At 40.4% G+C, this 19,069-nt stretch overlaps 1 long non-coding RNA gene across 2 annotated transcripts in view; it reads left to right on the top strand.

Moving 5' to 3' along the window:
• LOC112869037 (uncharacterized) overlaps nucleotides 1-19,069 on the top strand; it is a 53,141-nt gene that overhangs the window by 20,436 nt on the left and 13,636 nt on the right. For both annotated transcript variants that reach the window (XR_015249160.1, XR_015249161.1), the window contains exon 3: nucleotides 15,759-15,828. This is a non-coding gene — a long non-coding RNA (uncharacterized LOC112869037). The remainder of the gene's footprint in view (nucleotides 1-15,758; nucleotides 15,829-19,069) is intronic.

Raw genomic sequence — 19,069 nt, 5'->3', positions numbered from 1 at the left:
TAACATGTTCTATGTTTTAAAAAGGGGGAGTGTTCAAGTATGTTTTTGGTGTTTTCTGTACTGAGGATGTCCTGAATTATTGTTGGCCAGCTTTTTTTTTTTTTTTTTAATTTTTTTTTTCAACGTTTATTTATTTTTGGGACAGAGAGAGACAGAGCATGAACGGGGGAGGGGCAGAGAGAGAGGGAGACACAGAATCGGAAACAGGCTCCAGGCTCTGAGCCATCAGCCCAGAGCCCGACGCGGGGCTCGAACTCCTGGACCGCGAGATCGTGACCTGGCTGAAGTCGGACGCTTAACCGACTGCACCACCCAGGCGCCCCTGTTGGCCAGCTTTTAAGAAGATAAGAATTAGTACAGTTTGTAGGTTTGCTGTGTTTACAAAGACATGCTCTGTCTCTTCTTTTGCACATGCTTGTACTGTTAAAGGCTAAACCATCCAAATAGAGACCAAAACTTAAGAAAGGAACTAATAATTCATTAAAGTGATATGATTGTGGTTGCTACTAATCCATACAGTCTAATACAAAGGAATTGTTGATACAGGATATAAATAACATATATCCTAAGGAGATGAACTCAACTCAACTAGTAGATGAAAGTTTGATTTGGACATAATTATGTATGAACATGGGTTTTAATTTTTTTTTAACATTTATTTATTTTTGAGAAAGCGAAAGAGAGACAGAGTGTAAGCTGAGAAGGGGCAGAGAGAGAGGGAGACACAGAATCTGAAGCAGGTTCCAGGCTCTGAGCTGTCAGCACAGAACCCCACGTGGGGCTTGAACCCACAAACCATGAGATCATGACCTGAGCCGAAGTCAGACACTTAACCGACTGAGCCAATCAGGTGCCCCTGAACATGGGTGTTAAAACAAATATAAAGCCTTAACTTAGATTTTCATTGTGTTTTATAATCATCACTGCCTTTATGTTTATTTTTTTCTTTCATAATCTGAGTTTTTATTGGTTGTTCTGAGGATCAGTAAAGACATTTCAATTTGTACAAGGTTCTTTTTTTTAATTAAAAAGTTTTTTTTAATCTTCTTATTTGTTTTTGAGAGATAGAGACAGAGTGCAAGTGGGAGAGGGGTGGAGAGAGAGGGAGACACAGAATCTGAAGCAGGCTCTGGGCCATCAGCACAGAGCCCAATGTGGGGCTCAAACTCATGAACTGTGAGATCATGACCTGAGCCAAAGTTGGATGCTTAACTGACTGAGCCATCCGGATGCCCCCCCCCCCCGCTTTTTTTTAAGTAGGCTCCATGCCCAGTGCAGAACCCATCGTGGGGTCTGAACTCATAACCTTGAGATCAAGCCCCTGAGATAAGACCTGAAATGAGATCAATAATCAGACCCTTAATCAACTGAGCCACCCAGGTGCCCCCGTGCACAATTCTTAACAGATATACCAAAAATCTAAAAAAATCACGTAGTTGTGATTTTTTTCTAAAAGTTATTCCAGGGGTGCCTGGGTGGCTCAGTCGGTTAAGTGGCCGACTTCAGCTCAGGTCATGATCTCATGGTCTGTAAGTTCGAGCCCCGCGTCGGGCTCTGTGCTGACAGCTCAGAGCCTGGAGCTTGTTTCAGATTCTGTGTCTCCCTCTCTCTGACCCTCCCCCGTTCATGCTCTGTCTCTCTCTGTCTCAAAAATAAATAAACGTTAAAAAATTAAAAATAAAATAAAATAAAATAAAAGTTATTCCAGTGGGGCGCCTGGGTGTCTTCGTGGGTTAAGCGTCCGACTTCGGCTCAGCTCATGATCTCACACTTTGTGAGTTCCAGCCCCGCATCAGGGTCTGTGCTGACAGCCTGGAGACTGGGCCCTTCTTGGAGTTCTCTGTCTCCCTCTCTCTCTGCCCCTCTCTCCTGCTCGCGCTCTGTGTCTCTCTCTCAAAAATAAATAAACATCAAAAAAAATTAAAAAATAAGAACTGCTTTCTCCAATTGACTTGTTACTGTAACCATTCTAAGATTACTTGCAAAAACTAAAACTCAAGGGACTCTAGTTCCAGAATAGCAGCTTGAGGTACTACACGAATCTGTTCCCCAGCAAAATAACTGTAGCTGAAGAAGATTACAAAAACACCCACTTAAAGTCTCTGAAAATTGTGCTACGGTTATACAGCAAATAAAGAAATAGTTATTCAAGGGAATCTACTAAATTGCAGTACTGACAGCAAGAATCTGTAGTGTTTGAGCCACAACCTGCTTCTTCTCTCCCCTTCTCCAGCTCAGCTTTGTGGAAGTTCCACTTTAGGCAGATTTGGCCAAGAAGGCAGGGGCTTTCTTTCGCTTTAGTTTCCAGTCAAGGAATACAGTATCTTGGCGGGAGGTGCTACCAGTATCTCTCCTGTCCTCTATCTCGGACTTCAGAGGCTATATTCCTGATGAGGCTAGCCAAGAAACTGAAGAGTCCTTTTCTCTGTGCAGCTTTTACTTATATGGCAGAGGCTCTCCCCCAGGGACTGCGGACAGAATACTGGGGCTCCATCGCACAAACCGCGAGATCGTAACCTGAGCAGAAATCAAAAGTCAGATGCTTGGGACCGCTGGGTGGCACAGCCTGTTAAGCGTCTGACTTCAATTCAGGTCATGATCTTCCGGTTTGTCAGTTCCAGCCCTGCATCAGGCTCTCTGCTGACAGCTCAGAGCCTGGAGCCTGCTTGGGATTCTGTGTCTCCTCCTCTCTCTGCCCCTCCCAGGATCATGCTCTGCCTCTCTCTTTCTCTCAATAACAAATAAACTTAAAAAAAGAAAAGAGCCAGATGCTCAACCAACTGAGCCACCCAGGTGCCCCAGAACTATTTTTTTAAAGCAAATTTTCCATATAAATTTCCAAAAGGATGTTGATGATATGATAATTCAAAATAATAAAGAAAATGGTGCTTTCACATAACCTTACTCAAAAGGCTATGAGAAGATTTGAAAAATTATTTGTCTAAGATTTTTGAACAATGAGATATCAAAAATATTGATTATGACATTTTTCCACTTGATCATTTTCTCTCCTCCCCTTTTTCCTTCACTCACCAAATCACATTGTTATGTCTTTGTCTTATACTATATTGATTTCAAAGTCTAGTTCACATCAAATACAACTTCGTGAACAAAAGACATGGAAACAACTGAAGGGAGTTATTTTATTATACATATATACATTTAAATTATTATACATTGGGGCGCCTGGGTGGCGCAGTCGGTTAAGCGTCCGACTTCAGCCAGGTCACGATCTTGCGGTCTGTGAGTTCGAGCCCCGCGTCAGGCTCTGGGCTGATGGCTCAGAGCCTGGAGCCTGTTTCCGATTCTGTGTCTCCCTCTCTCTCTGCCCCTCCCCTGTTCATGCTCTGTCTCTCTCTGTCCCAAAAATAAATAAAAACGTTGAAAAAAAATTATAAAAAAAAATTATTATACATTGATATAATATGAAAAATGGTTCCAGGTAAAAGGAATATAATAGTTCTCATTTGAATCTACCCTCAAAAAATCTATTATGGTATTCAAAAAGTCTAATTTTCCCCCACAGTGTTTATCTTTAAATTGGTTTCTTAATGGGAATAAGAACCCCAGTCAGTCAAATGAAGTTAAGGAAATTATTTTTTAAAAACTGATGGTCTGTGCTGTCTGAGAATTATGTATTTGTCTCCTTTGATTAGGTCTAAATTCTCTACCCAAATTATGGCCTTTTCTTTCTAAACTCTCCCTTTATCATTAGCAATTGCCACACTTTCAGAGTTGTTCACACTTTGGCTGTACTTTATGGAAGTCTTTTTATTTTAAGCTTATTTAGGTCATTCCCCCGGGCCTAATAACACTCTAGAATTTATGCAGATTTTCCTTTATATTGTGCTCCAGAAACCAAAACTGAGACTGAAAAAAACCCTATGAGGCAAAGAAAGTTTTTTCTCTCGTTAAAACTTTTGTAGTTATTATATTTCATCTTCCCAATTCCTGTGGATGAGAACTCTTTCACTGAGGTTTCGTTCTCTGTTACTTTGAGGCAAGAGCATCTGAACATTGGGAACGGCTGTAGGATCCATAAGGAAGGGATGGAGACATGACAAAAAGAGCCTAGAAGGATGGAAAAGCATGTTCTGCTTCATGGGATTGGAGAAGACAGTTATTGAAAATGACAGAAAGGCATGCTGTCAGCACTGTGAGAGTCTTCTCTCTGGAACTAAGAGGCATTGACCTGAGAGACAGGAATCATAATAAAAGAAGAAAAGCAGAGCAGAAAGAGAGAGAGAGTGGTGGACAGCAGACCCAGAGAAGGCCAGAAATGGCCAGCAAAGAGGAGAAGCCAGGGGGCTGCAGGTGAAGAACACAGTGACAATGAATCAGGTGGATGTGGTGGTGGACAAAAGAGAAAGCAGCTTTGAGAAGGAGGTTGAGCCTGACCACTGATGGGAGAGAGGAAGAGGCTGCAGCACAGGCAGCAGGTCAATAGCTCTCAGCTGTGGCGAAGGTGAGAGGGTGAAAGGGAAGGGATTGAGGTGCCGCACATACACTTGGGTATTTTTAGCACCGAAAGCGGGACACTCAACAGTTTGGGTGAAGTGGAGAAAAACTGGTGGAGGAAAAGTCTATAGAAGGTTTTGACAAACTGAATGACTCATTCCTCTTCCTAACATTTCCTTTATTATTCGATTTGGGGTTTTGTTATACGGGGTGGGAACAGCATGAACAAAAGTGCAAAGATAGGAAATTGCAAAACATAATGGGAGATAGGGAGTAGATAGATGAATTTAGTTAAAATGAAAGATATTCATACACGGGAGTGGCGGCTGAAAAGACTAGAAATCTGGGGCAGAGTCAGGTTGTTAAAGTCCTCAAATATCAGAATAAAGAACCAGTCCCCAGCAAGGGGACAGGGAGGTTTTTCAGCAGGGAAATAAAATAATGAGCACAATGTTTTTGGAAAATAAACTTATCCACAAAAGACAGAATGGAGGGAGAGAGAAACCAGAGGCAGGAAAACACGTTAGAAAGCTAAGGTGTTCTTAGCCAGGAGCAAAGGCCTGAAAGATGTAGCTATGAGGCAATTCTGCTTCTGGGAATTTACATCCTAAGGAAATAATTATGTATACAAAGATTTAACTACCAAGGATGCTTACTGCAACATTGTTATAAAACATTTATAAAATGTTTCTAAAAACACTTTAAAGAGCATGTTTAGCAGCTAAATCGTCACACGCATTCTTCACTGTTTCCAAAAGCTCAGTCTGCAGAGTAAACATCTCCAACCTTACTAATGAAAATAAATCATCATCTTTCTTAGTTCCACAATACTAAAATGACTGACAAAGATATATCTACACACACGTGCGCGCGCACACACACACACACACACAGTGCTATATAAACTCCTGAAGATGGAAATATCAATGTATTGTTCATAGTATTCGTATTGGAATCAAGAAGAAATTACAATGTCCTATAGACGTTGGAGGTTTCCTGCATAACCACCATTTAAATTTACATAGAAGCAGGGCAAGCAGTTGAGAGGACAAGAATCCTTCAGAGGGGATGTCAGGAGAAATTACTTAAATTTTCATATCTATATCTCATTTCTAAACTACACTGTAAATTCAATGAAAGTTGCGCTATAACACAATCCAAAAAAAAAAAAAGAAAAATAATTTTTTAAGATTTTATTTTTAAATAACGTCTACACTCAACATGGGACTCCAACCCACAATCCCAAGATCGAGTGGCACACTCTACTATGTAAGCCAGCCAGGTGCCCCCAAAAATAGAATTTTTAAATCTTCAAACAAAGTTTTTTCCCTCATTGGGCCAATCCTGACCCAATTCCAGTGGCCAGCCAATCCCATGCAACTGGCTTCTATTTAGATTATCTAAATCAATGACTACTACAAAGGAGGAAGAATTACCCCGATTGAATTAGACCCCTCAGAGCCCTCCATGGGACCTGGAGATTATGATCCATCCATATGTCCCTGGAGTCTTATAGCTGGTACATTATTTGCAAGATGTGGATGGATGTTGGTAGAATAACTATGTTAAAGATGAAATTGAAGCCAATGATGACAGAAATCAAATGTCAAGAGAAATGGCACTGAATTGGAATAAAAGACTTTGCAAACATGATCAAAAAACTGCTAATCATGATTTGAGAAATCTTAAACATGAAACATAGAAAGACTGGACACATGTCAATAGTAATATAAGGTGTGGGGAAGGGATGCTGAGGATCCAACTCCGTCAATTAATATATCAACTTTAACTATATGACAGAGGTTCTTAATTTTTTGGTATCTGTGAGACTTTTTAAAATACTACAGTTCTGGGCATCTGGCTGGCTCAGTCTGTTGAGTGTTGGACTCTTGATTTCTTTCCCAGCATCACGTATGGCTCTGCTTTGAGCTGTATTGGGTTCTGCATTGAGCGAGGAACCTGCATAAGATTCTCTCCCTCTCCCTCTCTCTCTCTCTCTCCCCCTTTGTCTCCCCCGCCAAATAATAAACAAAACCCACTAGAGTTCTATTCTGTTTTTGTATGAAGTATCTTTTTATTGTGTGGGTTTAGTAATACAGGGGTTCAAATAATTTTATCCTTATCCCTAGCTGCCAGTTTGTAATGGGCTTAAAAATGGTTTGTAATAAGATTATACTGTATTGGATTTTGTTTTCAATTATCTTTTAAAATTTTAATTCCAGTATAATTAACATACAGTGGTATAGCAGTTTCGGGTGTACAATACAGTGATTCAATAATTCTATACATTACTCAGTGCTCATCACGATAAGTATACTCTTAATCCACATCATCTATTTCACTCATCCCTCCACTGACCTCTCCTCTGATAACCATCAGTTTGTTCTCTAGAGTTAAGAGTCTGGGTTTTTTGGATTTTTTTATTTGTTCCTTTTCTTATTATTTTTTTTTTTTAACGTTTATTATTTTTGGGACAGAGAGAGACAGAGCATGAACGGGGGAGGGGCAGAGAGAGAGGGAGACACAGAATCGGAAACAGGCTCCAGGCTCCAAGCCATCAGCCCAGAGCCTGACGCGGGGCTCGAACTCACGGAGCGCGAGATCGTGACCTGGCTGAAGTCGGACGCTTAACCGACTGCGCCACCCAGGCGCCCCGATTTTTTCTTATTATTTTTTAAATAATCCTACTTTCATTTTATTTATTTATTTATTTATTTATTTATTTATTTATTTATTTAAAGTAGGCTCCATGCCCAACATGTAGCTTGAACTCATGACAGCAAAATCAAGAGTTGCATGTTCTACTGATTCAGCCATCCATGCACCCCTCTTTTTTTCTTTGTTCATTTGGGTTTTTTTTCTTGCCCATTTCTTTTTTTCTTAAGTGATCTCTTTAGTTTTTTAAGTAGTATCTTTATTTTTAAGTAATCTCTACACTCCACGTGGGGCTCAAGATCACAACCACAATATCAAGAGTCACATGTTCTACCAACTGAGCCAGCAGGCACCCCTACATTTGTTTTGTTTCTTAAATTCCCCCCTATGAGTGAAATCATATGGTATTTGTCTTTCTTTGACTGACTTATTTCACTTAGCATTTTACTCTCTAGATCCATCCATATTATTGCAAATGGCAAGATTTCCTTCTTTTTTATGGCTCAGTAATTCATTGTGTGTGTGTGTGTGCACGCGCGCGCATGTGTGTGTTGAGCTGTATAAGTGCTTTATATATTTTAGATACTAACCCTTTATTGGATATGTCATTTGCAAATATCTTCTCCCATTCTGTAGGCTGCCTTTTAGTTTTGTTGGTTGTTTCCTTTGCTGTGCAGAAGCTTCTTATTTTTATTTGGTCCCAATAGTTTCCTTTTACATTTGTTTCCCTTGTGTCAGGAGACATATCTAGAAAAATGTTGCTTATGGCCAATGTCAGAGAAATTACTGCCTGTGCTCTCTTCTAGGTTTTTATAGTTCCAGGTCTCACATTTAGGTCCTTAATCCATTTTGAGTTTTTGTGTATGATGAAATAAAGTGGTCCAGTTTCAATCTTTTGCATGCAGTTGCCCAGTTTTCCCAACATCGTTTGTTGAAGAGACTGTGTTTTTCCCACTGTATATTCTTTCATGCTTTGTTGAAGCTTAATTGACCATATAATTGTGGATTTATTTTGGGGCTCTCTATTCTGTTCTATTGATCTATGTGTCTGTTTTTTTTGTGTGTCAGAACCATAGTGTTATGAATACTACAGCTTTGACGTATGTCTTGAAATCTGGGATTGTGACGTCTCTAGTTTTGTTCTTCTTTTTCAAGATTGCTTTGGCTATTTGGGGTCTTTTGTGGTTCCATACAAATTTTAGGATTATTTCTTCTAGTTATGTGAAAAATGCTCTTGGGATTTTGATCAGGATTGCATTAAATCTGTAGATTACTTTGGATAAAATGGACATTTTAACAATATTTGTTCTCCCAATCCATGAGCATGTAATATCTTTCCATTTGTTTGTGTATCTTCAATTACTGTCATCAGTGTTTTATGTTTTCAGAGTACAGGTCTTTCACCTTTTTGGTTAAGTTTATTCCCTAGGTGTTTTATTATTTTTGGTGCAATTATAAATAGGATTGTTCTCTTAATTTCTCTTTCTGCTAGTTCATTATTAGTGTATAGAAATGCAACAGATTTCTGTATATTGATTTTGTATCCTGCAACCTTATTGAATTCACTTATCAGTTCTAATAGTTCTTTGGTGGAGTCATCAGGTTTTTACCATATATATGTGTGTGTATATATATATATATATATATATATATATATATATGTGTGTGTGTGTGTGTGTGTGTGTGTGTATATATATATATATATATATATATATATATATATATATAGTGTCTGCAAATAGTGAAAGTTTTACTTCTTCCTTACCAATTTGGATGCTCTTTCTTTCTTTCTTTCTTTCTTTCTTTCTTTCTTTCTTTCTTGTCTGATTGCTGTGGCTAGGACTTCTAGTACTATGTTGAATAAAGGTGGTGAAAGTGGCAATCCTTGTCTTGTCCCTGATATTAGGGGAAAAGCTCTCAGTTTCTCACCATTGAGTAAGATGTTAGCTGTGGATTTTTCATATATGGCCTTTATTATGTTGAGGTATGTTTCCTCTAAATCTGCTCTGTTGAGGGTTTTTTTCTTTATCATGAATGATGTACTTTGTCAAATGCTTTTTCTGCAGCTGTTGAAATGATCATGTCGTTTTTATCCTTGCTCTCATTGATGTGATATATCTCATTAACTGATTTGTGAACATTGAACCACCTTGCATCCTAGGAATAAATACACTTGATAGTGGTGAATGATTTTTTAAATATATTGCTGGATTCAATTTGCTAATATTTTGTTGAGGATTTTTACATCTGTGTTCATTAGAGCTATTGGCCTGTAGTTCTATTCTTTTGTAGTGTCTTTATCTGGTGTCAATATCAGGGTAATGCTGCCTCATAGAATGAATTTGGAAACTTTCCTTCCTCTTCTATATTTTGAAATAGTTTGAGAAAAATAGGTATTCTTCTTTAAATTAAAAAATTTTTTAATGTTTATTTATTTTTGAGAGAGAGAGAGAGATAGAATGAGAGCAGGGGAGGGGCAGAGAGAGGGAGTTACAGAATCTCAAGCAGGCTCCGGGCTCTGAGCTGTCAGCACAGAGCTGGACGTGGGGCTCGAACTCACAAACATGAGATTGTGACCTGAGCTGAAGTTGGACGTTTAACTGAGCCACCCAGGCACCCCGCTTCTTTAAATTTATTTAATGTTTAGTTTATTTTGAGAGAGAGAGAGAGAGCAAGCTCTGAGGAGGGGCAGAGAGAGAGAGAGAGGGAGAGAGAATCCCAAGCAGGCTCTGCACTGACAGTGCAGAGCCTGATGTGGGGCTCAAACTCACAAACCATGAGATCATGACCTGAGCTGAAATCAAGAGTTGAATGCTTAACTGACTGAGTCACCCAGGTGCCCCAGGTATTTCTTCTTTAAGTGTTTGATAGAATTCACCTGTGAAGGGGCACCTGGGTGGCTCAATCGGTTAAGCATCTGATTTTGGCTCAGGTCATGATCTCACGGTTTGTGAGTTTGAGCCCCACATTGGGTGAGCTCCAGCCCCACTTCGGGTGAGTATGAGTCCTACTTCAGGTGAGCTCAAGACCTACTTCAGGTGAGCCCTGCTTCTGTCTCTCTCCCTCCTTCACTTTCTCTCTCTCTGCCCCTCACTTACTTGTGCCCTCTCAAAAGAAAATAATCATCATCATCATAATAATAAACAAACAAACAAACAAACTTTAACAAATTAAAAAAAAGAAGTTACCTGTAAAGCATTCTGGCCCTGGACTTTTGTTTGTTGGGAGGTTTTTTTGTTGTTGTTTTGTTTTTTTATTGCTGATTCAATTTAATTGATAGTAATCAGTCTGTTCAAATTTTCTGTTTCTTTCTGATTCAGTTTTGAGAGGTTATATGTTTCTAGGAAACATTTCTTCCAGTTTCATTTCTTCTAGTTTGTCCAATTTGTTGGCATATAATTTTTCATAGTATTCTGTCATAATCCTTTGTATTTCTGTGGCATTGGGTGTTATTTCTCCTCTTTCATTTCTGACTTTGTTTATTTGAGTCCTCTTTTTTTTTTAATGAGTCTAGCTAAATGTTTATCAATTTTGTTGATCTTTCTGAAGAACCAGCTCCTGATTTTATTGATCTGTTCTATTGTTTTTTTTTTTTAACTTCTGTCTTATTTCTACTCTAAGTCTTTATTATTTCCTTCCTTCTACTGATTTGGGGTTTTGTTTGTTTTTCTTTTTCCAGCTCCTTTAGATGTAAAGTTAGGTTGTTTATTTGAGATTTTTCTTGATTCTTGAGGTAGGTCTGTATTGTTATAAGCTTCCCTGTTAGAGCAGCTTTTGTTACATCCCCAAGTTTTTGGATCATTGTGTTTTCATTTTTATTTGTCTTCATGTATTTTTAAATTTTCTCTTTGATTTTTTGGTTGACCCATTCATTGTTTAGTAGCATGTTATTTTTTTTCAAAATTTTTAATGTTTTATTCTTGAGAGAAACAGAGCATGAGTGGGGGAAGGGCAGAGAGAAGGAGAGAGAGGGAGACACAGAATCCACAGCAAGCTCCAGGATCCAAGCTGTCAGCACACAGGACTCGAACTCATGAACCATAGGATCATGACCTGAGGCAGAGTCTGACTCTTAACCAACTGAGCCACCCAGGTGCCCCACTAGCATGTTATTTAACCTCCATGTATTTGTGTTCTTTCTGGATTTTTTCCTTGTGGTGGACTTTTAGTTTTATAGCATTATAGTTGGAAAAGATGCATGGCATTATTTCATTTTTTAAAAATTTGTTGAGATTGTTTTGTGACCTAATATGTGATCTATTCTGGAGAATGTTCCAAGTGCACTTGAAAACAATGTGTATTCTGCTGTTTTAAGATGGAATACTCTGAATATATGTTACATCCATCTGGTTGCATGTGTCATTTAAAGCCACTGTTTCCTTGTTGATATTCCATTTGGATTATCTATCTATTGATGTAAGTGGGGTGTTAAAGTCCCCTACTATTATTGTATTACTTTCAATTATTTCCTTTATGTTTGACATTAGTTGCTTTATGTGTTTGGGTACTTCCATGTTGGGTGCATAAATGTTTATAATTGTTATATCCTTTTTTTGAATTATTCCCTTCTTTGTCTCTTGGTATAGTCTTTGTTTTGAAGTCTATTTTATTCAATGTATATATTGCTACCCCAGCTTTCTTTTCACTTCCATTTGCATGCTTTTCCATCCCTTGTTTTCTTTTTTTTTTAATGTTTATTTATTTGTTGAGAGAGAGAGAGAGATCGTGTGCAAGCATGAGTGGGGGAAGGGCAGAGGGACAGAATCTCAAGCAGGCTCCATGCCACCAGTGCATAGCCTAACTTGGGGTTTGAACTCATGAACCATGAGATCATGACATGAGCAGAGACCAAGAGCCAGACGCCCAACCGACTGAGCCACCCAGGTGCCCCACATCCCCTTACTTTCAATCTGCATGTGTCTTCAGGTCTGAAATAAGTCTCTTGTAGGCAGCATATAGATGTGTCTTGTTTTTTTATCCATTCTGTCACACTGTGTCTTCATCTGGAGCATTTAGTCCCTTTACATTCAAAGCAATTCTTGGTAGGTATGTACTTATTGCCCTTTTGTTACTTATTTTACAGTTGTTCTTATAGTTTTTCTCTTTCTTCTCTTGCTCTCTTCTCACAGTTTGCTGGCTTTTTTTAGTGATACACTTAGATTACTTTCTCCTTATTTTGTGCATATTTTTTTTTTACTAGTTTTTGGTTGGTGGTTACCATTAGATTTAAATATAACATCTTATGCATATAGCACTCTGTTAAATTGATGGTCGCTTAAGTTTGAACCCATTCTTTACCCCTCCCCCACACCATGTTTTAGGTATATAGTGTCATACTTTACATCCTTTCATTCTGTGAATACCTTGACTGATTTTTATTGATACACTTTATTTTTCTGTTTTTGTACTTCCGACTTTTCTTATTCCTGCTTATGGTCTTTCCTTTCCACTCGAATAGTCCTCTTTAACATTTCATGTAGGGTTGGTTTAGTGGTCATGAATTCCTTTACCTTTTGTTTGTCTGAGAAACTCTTTATCTCTCCTTCTATTCTGAATAATAGTCTTGCTGGATAGAGTATTCTTCGTTGCAGGGTTTGTTTGTTTGTTTGTTTGTTTTTTTCCTTTCAGCACTTTGAATACATCATGCCACTCCCCTCTGACCTGCAAAGTTTCTGCTAAAAATTAGCTGATAGCTTTATGGGGCTCACTTTCTATGTAACTATTTCCTTTTGCTGCTTTTAGAATTCTCTTTATTACTAATTTTTGCTATTTTAATTATTACATGTCTTGGTGTGGGTCTCCTTGGGTTGATTTTGTTGGGGGATCTCTGTGCCTACCAGATCTGGATATCTGTTTCCTTCTCCAGATTTGGGAAGTTTTAAGCTATTATATCTTCACATAAATTTTCTGCCTTTTCTTTTCTCTTCTCTTTCTGGGATTCCTAAATTGCGAATGTTATTATGCTTGACAGTGTTAATGAGTTGCCTAACTCTATTTGCATTTTTCATTATTATTTTTTTCTCTCTACTGTTCATTTTGATTCCTTTGATTACTCACTCTCTCCACCAGGTCACTGGTCCATTCTTCTGCTTCCTCTAGTCTACTATTTATTCCATCTAGTGTATTTTTTCTCTTTTCTAAGAGACAGAGAGCATGTGTGTACACACAAGAGAGAGGAGAGGAGGGGAGGAGCAGAGAGAGAGAGAGAGAGAGAGAGAGAGAATGAGAATTTTAAGCAGGCTCCACACCGAGTGCAGAGCCTGATGTATGGCTTGAGTTCATGATGGTGAGATCATGATCTGAACTGAAATCAAGAGTCAGACTCTTAACCAACTGAGCCATCCAGGTGCCCCCCAATAGTGTATTCTTAATTTCAGTTATTGAGTTCTTCATCTCTGATTGGTTCTTTTTTATATTTTCTATCTCTTTGTTAAGGGTCTCATTGAGGTCCTCCATTCTTCTCAAGTCCAGTGAGTATCTTTATGATCATTACCTTAAGTTCTCTATCAGGCATATTAATTATCTCCATTTCGTTTAGCTCTCTTGTGATTCTGTTCTGTTCTTTCATTTGGAACATATTCCTCTCTCTCCTCATTTTGTCTAACTCTCCGTGTCTGTTTCTATGTGTTAGGAAAGTCAGCTATGTCTCCTGCTCTTGAAAGTAGTGGCCTTATGAATAGGAAGTCCTATAGTGCCCTGCAGTGCAAAGTCCCTCATTCACCCAAACCTGGCATTTTAGGGGTGTTTCATATGTGTGTTGTGTGCACCCTGCTATTGTGATTGAGCCACTTTTATCTTCAGTCCAGTCATCAGCAATGTCTTTCTTTGCCTGTTGTGGGCAGGGTTTGGTCCCTGTGTTGTTAGTGGGGCCAGTCGGGGGCCTTCTTGGGCTTGAGTTGAATCAGATTAGGTGTTTGCCAGAGATGGGGTGACACCAAACTGTGGGGCTCTTTCCCTGTGTTGTCCCCTGAGAAAGTTTCACTGGTGTGTGGGGCCTGCAGTCAGACCCAGCGTCTGCCCCCAGCCCACATCTGGGGCTACAGTTGGACTGGTATGTATGGGTATCTTCCCCTCTCCCTGGGGTAGGAGTCACTTTGCAGTGGTGCTTGTCCCTGTCAGGGCTGCTTCTACACTGCCACACTTGTGGAACCGCTTTGGATAGCTCCAGCGTGGGGGAAACTGGAGAGGGTAGGTCTGCAGCAGAATTCAGAGCACAGTATTGGTGTTAGCAAGGTTTATGCCTGTTTGCTATGGACAGGACCTGCTGCTGCCAGGACCAAGGAAGGCCAGATTAAAGGGGGCATATGCACAGAAATGTGCTGGGGTGGGGTCCTCGGTATTAGCCAGGTTTACCAAGGTCTGCCATGGGAGGGCATCTGGAGCCAAGGCCTGGGTGGAGGGGGCATGTCTGCAGAAAAACATAGGCCAGTGTGTGCTTTTAGCAAAGTGAGGTAGCAAGTGTTAGCACTGTCCTAGTTCCAGCAGGAACTAGTCCATGCATCCAGGCTTGGAAGGGTGGGGGTGGGGATGGTGCCTGCTAACTCCTTTGTTCCTGGAGAAGTCTCCCAAAGATCCCTGCCCCTCCAGCACATGCTCTGAGATTAGTAAAGAAATATCCCTCCCATATACCTAAGAAAATTTTCAAACTTCTGTTTCTATGCTGTATCTCCACAGGGCTATTTGTTGTACTATCTCTTTAGAGGCAGGGACTCAGTTTCCTATTGCCTTCCTGGCTCTCCCAAAGCAAAGCCTGCTGCTTTTTTAAGTTCAAAGTGTTAAGCCCTGCTGATTTTAAGAACTCACAAAATTCATATTTTTTTAGGGACGCCTGGATGGCTCAGTTGGCTAACTGTCCAGCTTTGGCTCAGGTCATGATCTCATGGCTTTTGAGTTTGAGCCCCAAATCGGGCTCTGTGCTGACAGCTCAGAGCCTGGAGTCTGCTTTGGATTCTGTTTCCATCTCTCTCTGTCCCACCTTCACTCATGCTCTGTCTCTCTCTCTCAAAAATAAATAAACATTAAACAATTTTTTTAAGAACTCATGAAATTCAGTGTCTCTGGTTTCCCAAGCCAGATGTGATGGGGATTCATCTTCCCATGCAGGTTCCCTGTGCCTAGGGTTCCTGGGGGGAAGGTATGTTTCTCTCCCCTCTCCACACCCTCAGTATCCCTTCCTCCCACAGATAGTCCCATGGGTCCATTTGGCTCCCAACTGCATCTCTGCCTTTCCTACCCTCTTCCATGTGGCCTTTTCTCTGCATTTAGCTATGAAGAGTCCTTCTGCTAGTCTTTGGGTTATTTCCCGGGTTGTTTACACTGATGTGGGTGTTAATCTAGTTGTATCCATGAGACAAGGTGAGTGTAGGGTCCTCCTACTCCACCATTTTCTCTGGAAATCAAAATACTACAATTCTTGGGGCGCCTGGGTGGCTCAGTCGGTTAGGCGTCCGACTTCGGCTCAGGTCATGATCTTACAGTTCGTGGGTTCGAGCCCCATGTTGGGCTCTGTGCTGACAGCTCAGAGCCTGGAGCCTGCTTCGGGTTCTGTGTCTCCCTCTCTCTCTGCCCCTCCCCCATTCTCACCTTGTCTCACTCTGTCTCTCAAAAATTAAATGTAATAAAGAAAATTTTTTTTAATACTACAGTTCTTGATGGCACTTGTGACTGGATTGGAAGGGTCAAGGTTACACGAAACAAGTCAGCAGTAATTACAAGGTAAGAGCTACCCAGGATAAACATGTCTGACATCCATTATGTAGTGTGGACAGCTGGTTTCTTGGTTTTCCATTCTGCTGGCAACATAGCATGCCAGAACACCCAAACAGCCCCCTCTCAAGCCATTTGGTTGCAATGCTAGGGGTGCTCCCTAAGTCGGTAAGCAATTCCCATCCTTTTGGCTGCAGTGATTGGCCCATGTCTGGCCAAGAAGAATAAGAACCAGGAGTTGTGTTTGGCTGTGGGAGGAAAGAAGCGCTTTCTCTCCTTCTGGATTTGAAGCAGAGAGGATGCAGAGAGGAGCTCCTGAGGTCATTTAGGCTCTGTGGAGTGTGGCCGGAAGAGGGAGCAGTGGAGTCTGGGACTGCCAGGAGCCACCAGGTGGAGCCTGAGCTTGATGCAGAGATAATACTGTGTGTGTCATGTCTAGCTACACCAGAAAATTTATTTCCCTGGACTTTTCAGTTACGGGAGCTATGTTGATGTACTTTCGTATTTCCAGTGTTTTGGATGTTCTGGCACTTGGGGCTTTGATCCTGGAGAGACTACCCCTTCTGGGACTAGCTAATTCACCCCCAAGGCTAGGTACAGACAACTAGAGATCATCCCTATAGTCCAGAGCCTACTGAAATTAATCAAACTATTCAGTCTTTAAAAAAAAAAAATATTTTAAGAAAGAGAGAGAGGGAAAGAGAGAGAATGAGCAGGGGTGGGGGAAGGCAGAGAAAGAGGGAGAGAATCTCAAGGAGGCTCTGTGCTGCCAGCATGGAGCCCAACGTGACACTCAAACTCACAAGCCAAGAGATCGTGACTTGAGCTGAAACCAAGAGCTGGATGCTTAAACGACTGAGCCACCCAGTCGCCCCTCAAACTATTCAATCTTAAGCTAACTCATTGTATCCACTCTTGCTTTACCCCTCTCTTCTCACAAAAACCCTAATAAAGGCTCTGGACCATGCTCTTCCTTCTCACACCTCTCTCCCTCATGACCAGCCCTAGGGCTTCCTCACCTGGCCCTGTGTGGCATACCATGTCTCCTGTTTTTAGGGGTCTATGAGTATAAACTTCTTCCTACGTGATGATCATTTCTATGACTGCATGTCTTACCATATCTGATTAAAACAAATCCTGGGCACATTTTTGAACAGGAGTTGAGAAATTACTTTCTTATTTTGTGAAAGGCAATTAGAATTAGATTTCTTGTTGTTGTTGTTACTTGTATCTGAAAAAATCCTAACTGATACATATCATTGTTGCACTATGGTGGCCTGCTACGGCACTTTGCTTGTCCGGCACACATCCATTTCCCCTTCCTTCGGTAACCACAATCTGACTTCTTCTTAGGGATTCTTCCTCTTCTTAGTCTATGTGTGGCAATAGGTACCTTCCCTCAATCTGTGGCCAAGACCAGCCAAGAATTGGAATTCCATTCCCCTGATTACAGTGATTGGTTCAGGGCAGGTCATTTGACCAAATTTACCTAACATGGAGAGAAACTTCTTTTCAACTAACTTTGAACCCAGAATGTTATAGGATGGAGAACTGCTGCCATCCCCCTTTCTTTTTAAGTTAATTTATTTTGAGAGAGAGATAGAGGAGAGAGTGTAGGGGAGTGGAAGAGAGAGGGAGAGACAGAATCCCAAGCAGACTCTTCACTGTCAGCACAGAGCCTAACTCTGGGCTCGAACTCACAAACCGCGAGATCATGACCTGAGCCAAAATCAAGAGTGAATACTTGACTGAGTCACCCAGGCGCCCCTGCTGACATCATCTTACCACCTCAAGGTAAAAGCCTGCCTGAAATAAAGCCAACACAATTCAAATGTAACCAAGAGATTAAGAGAAATTGAGTCCTGATGTCATTATTTGGGTCCCTGATCACACTCTGCCTGAAGTCTACTCCTACACCTTTCAGTTACAAGGCAACTATAGATCTTCCTGGACATCCCAATAAACCCATCGTAAGTTGAAAATAGATTGAATATGCCTAATCAACTGAACATGGTAGCTTAGCATAGGCTACCTTAAACATGCTGAGAACACCTACATTCGCCTACAGCTGGACAAAATCGTCTAACCCAAAGCCTATTTTATACTAGAGTGTTGAATATCTTATGTAATTTATTTGATACTGTCCTGAAAGTGAAAAACAAAATCACGGTATGGGTACAGAGTGGGTGTAAGTGCTATGGGTCATTTTCTCTCGGGGTCGCATGGCTAAGACCTGCACTCACCGCAGCTGCCCTGCGTTACCAGAGTGCCTTACATGCGTTGCTAGTCTGGGAAAAGGTCAAAACTCTAAATTCCGAGTACAGTTCTGCTAAATGCATGTTGCTTTCGCACCATGGTCAAGTAGAAAAATCCTAAATCCGGACCATTGTAAGCTGGGTAGTCTACCATTCTGTAATTTGAATAGAACTGTTTACTTTTCTGACTTGTAAGCGCTGGAGAAATTTTGATGTGGGTTCCTGGCCTAATTAAGACGAACAAAAGATGCTAACAGAGGGCAGAGGCAAACATCACACAAAGACAGCTCGTTATGAATGTTTCACAGCTAACCTTTCTAGGGAAACCATAACCCAAACCGTTGCTAACACCTTGAGGCAGCACTTACCTAAGGAAAACAAAGTTCTTTGTTCCCAGTGTTTTTCTTTTTCATCTCTTTCCCGTTTTCCTTATTCTATAAATCTCATCTGTCGGCGTTTCACTCTTACATACAAATAAAATAGCACGCTAATAATTAATTCATCGAATTGGTTTTTTATTTTTCTCTGACAATCTTATTCTCCCCAAGCTAATTTATTAATGTTCTAGGCTACAAACAGTCTTGCTTTGGTGCCTGCTTTTTGTCACATTATAAGGCAATTATCTCAATGCAAATTGTATGCTGCTTTGTGCTATCTCGTATCACCTTCTTTGCTCCAGGTCATGGCAGACACCATCATGATCATGTATATACTCAGTTATGGAAAATATTAATTCTTTTACATTAGTTAAAATTTTGCAGCACGGTGTTAGTTTTAGTACATAGGACGAGACTGCACCTCCCCCCACACAAAAAATGTGACACAGAATAAATGCTTTATTAGAAATCTTAATAGAATGACATGTAAGCACAGAGGAGAGATTATCAAATGCGGCCTGGCTATAACTATTCAACGAACTATTATGTCATCATTACATATGATGCTTAAGAAAATTCACGATAATATTAAAAATTGGGGCGCCTGGGTGGCGCAGT

The sequence above is a fragment of the Puma concolor genome, chromosome A3 (assembly GCF_028749965.1).
Source record: "Puma concolor isolate L17-30 chromosome A3, mPumCon1.1.hap2, whole genome shotgun sequence".
Lineage (NCBI taxonomy): Eukaryota > Metazoa > Chordata > Mammalia > Carnivora > Felidae > Puma > Puma concolor.
The sequence above is the reverse complement of the archived record's forward strand: the minus strand, read 5'-3'. Positions and strand labels throughout refer to the sequence as shown.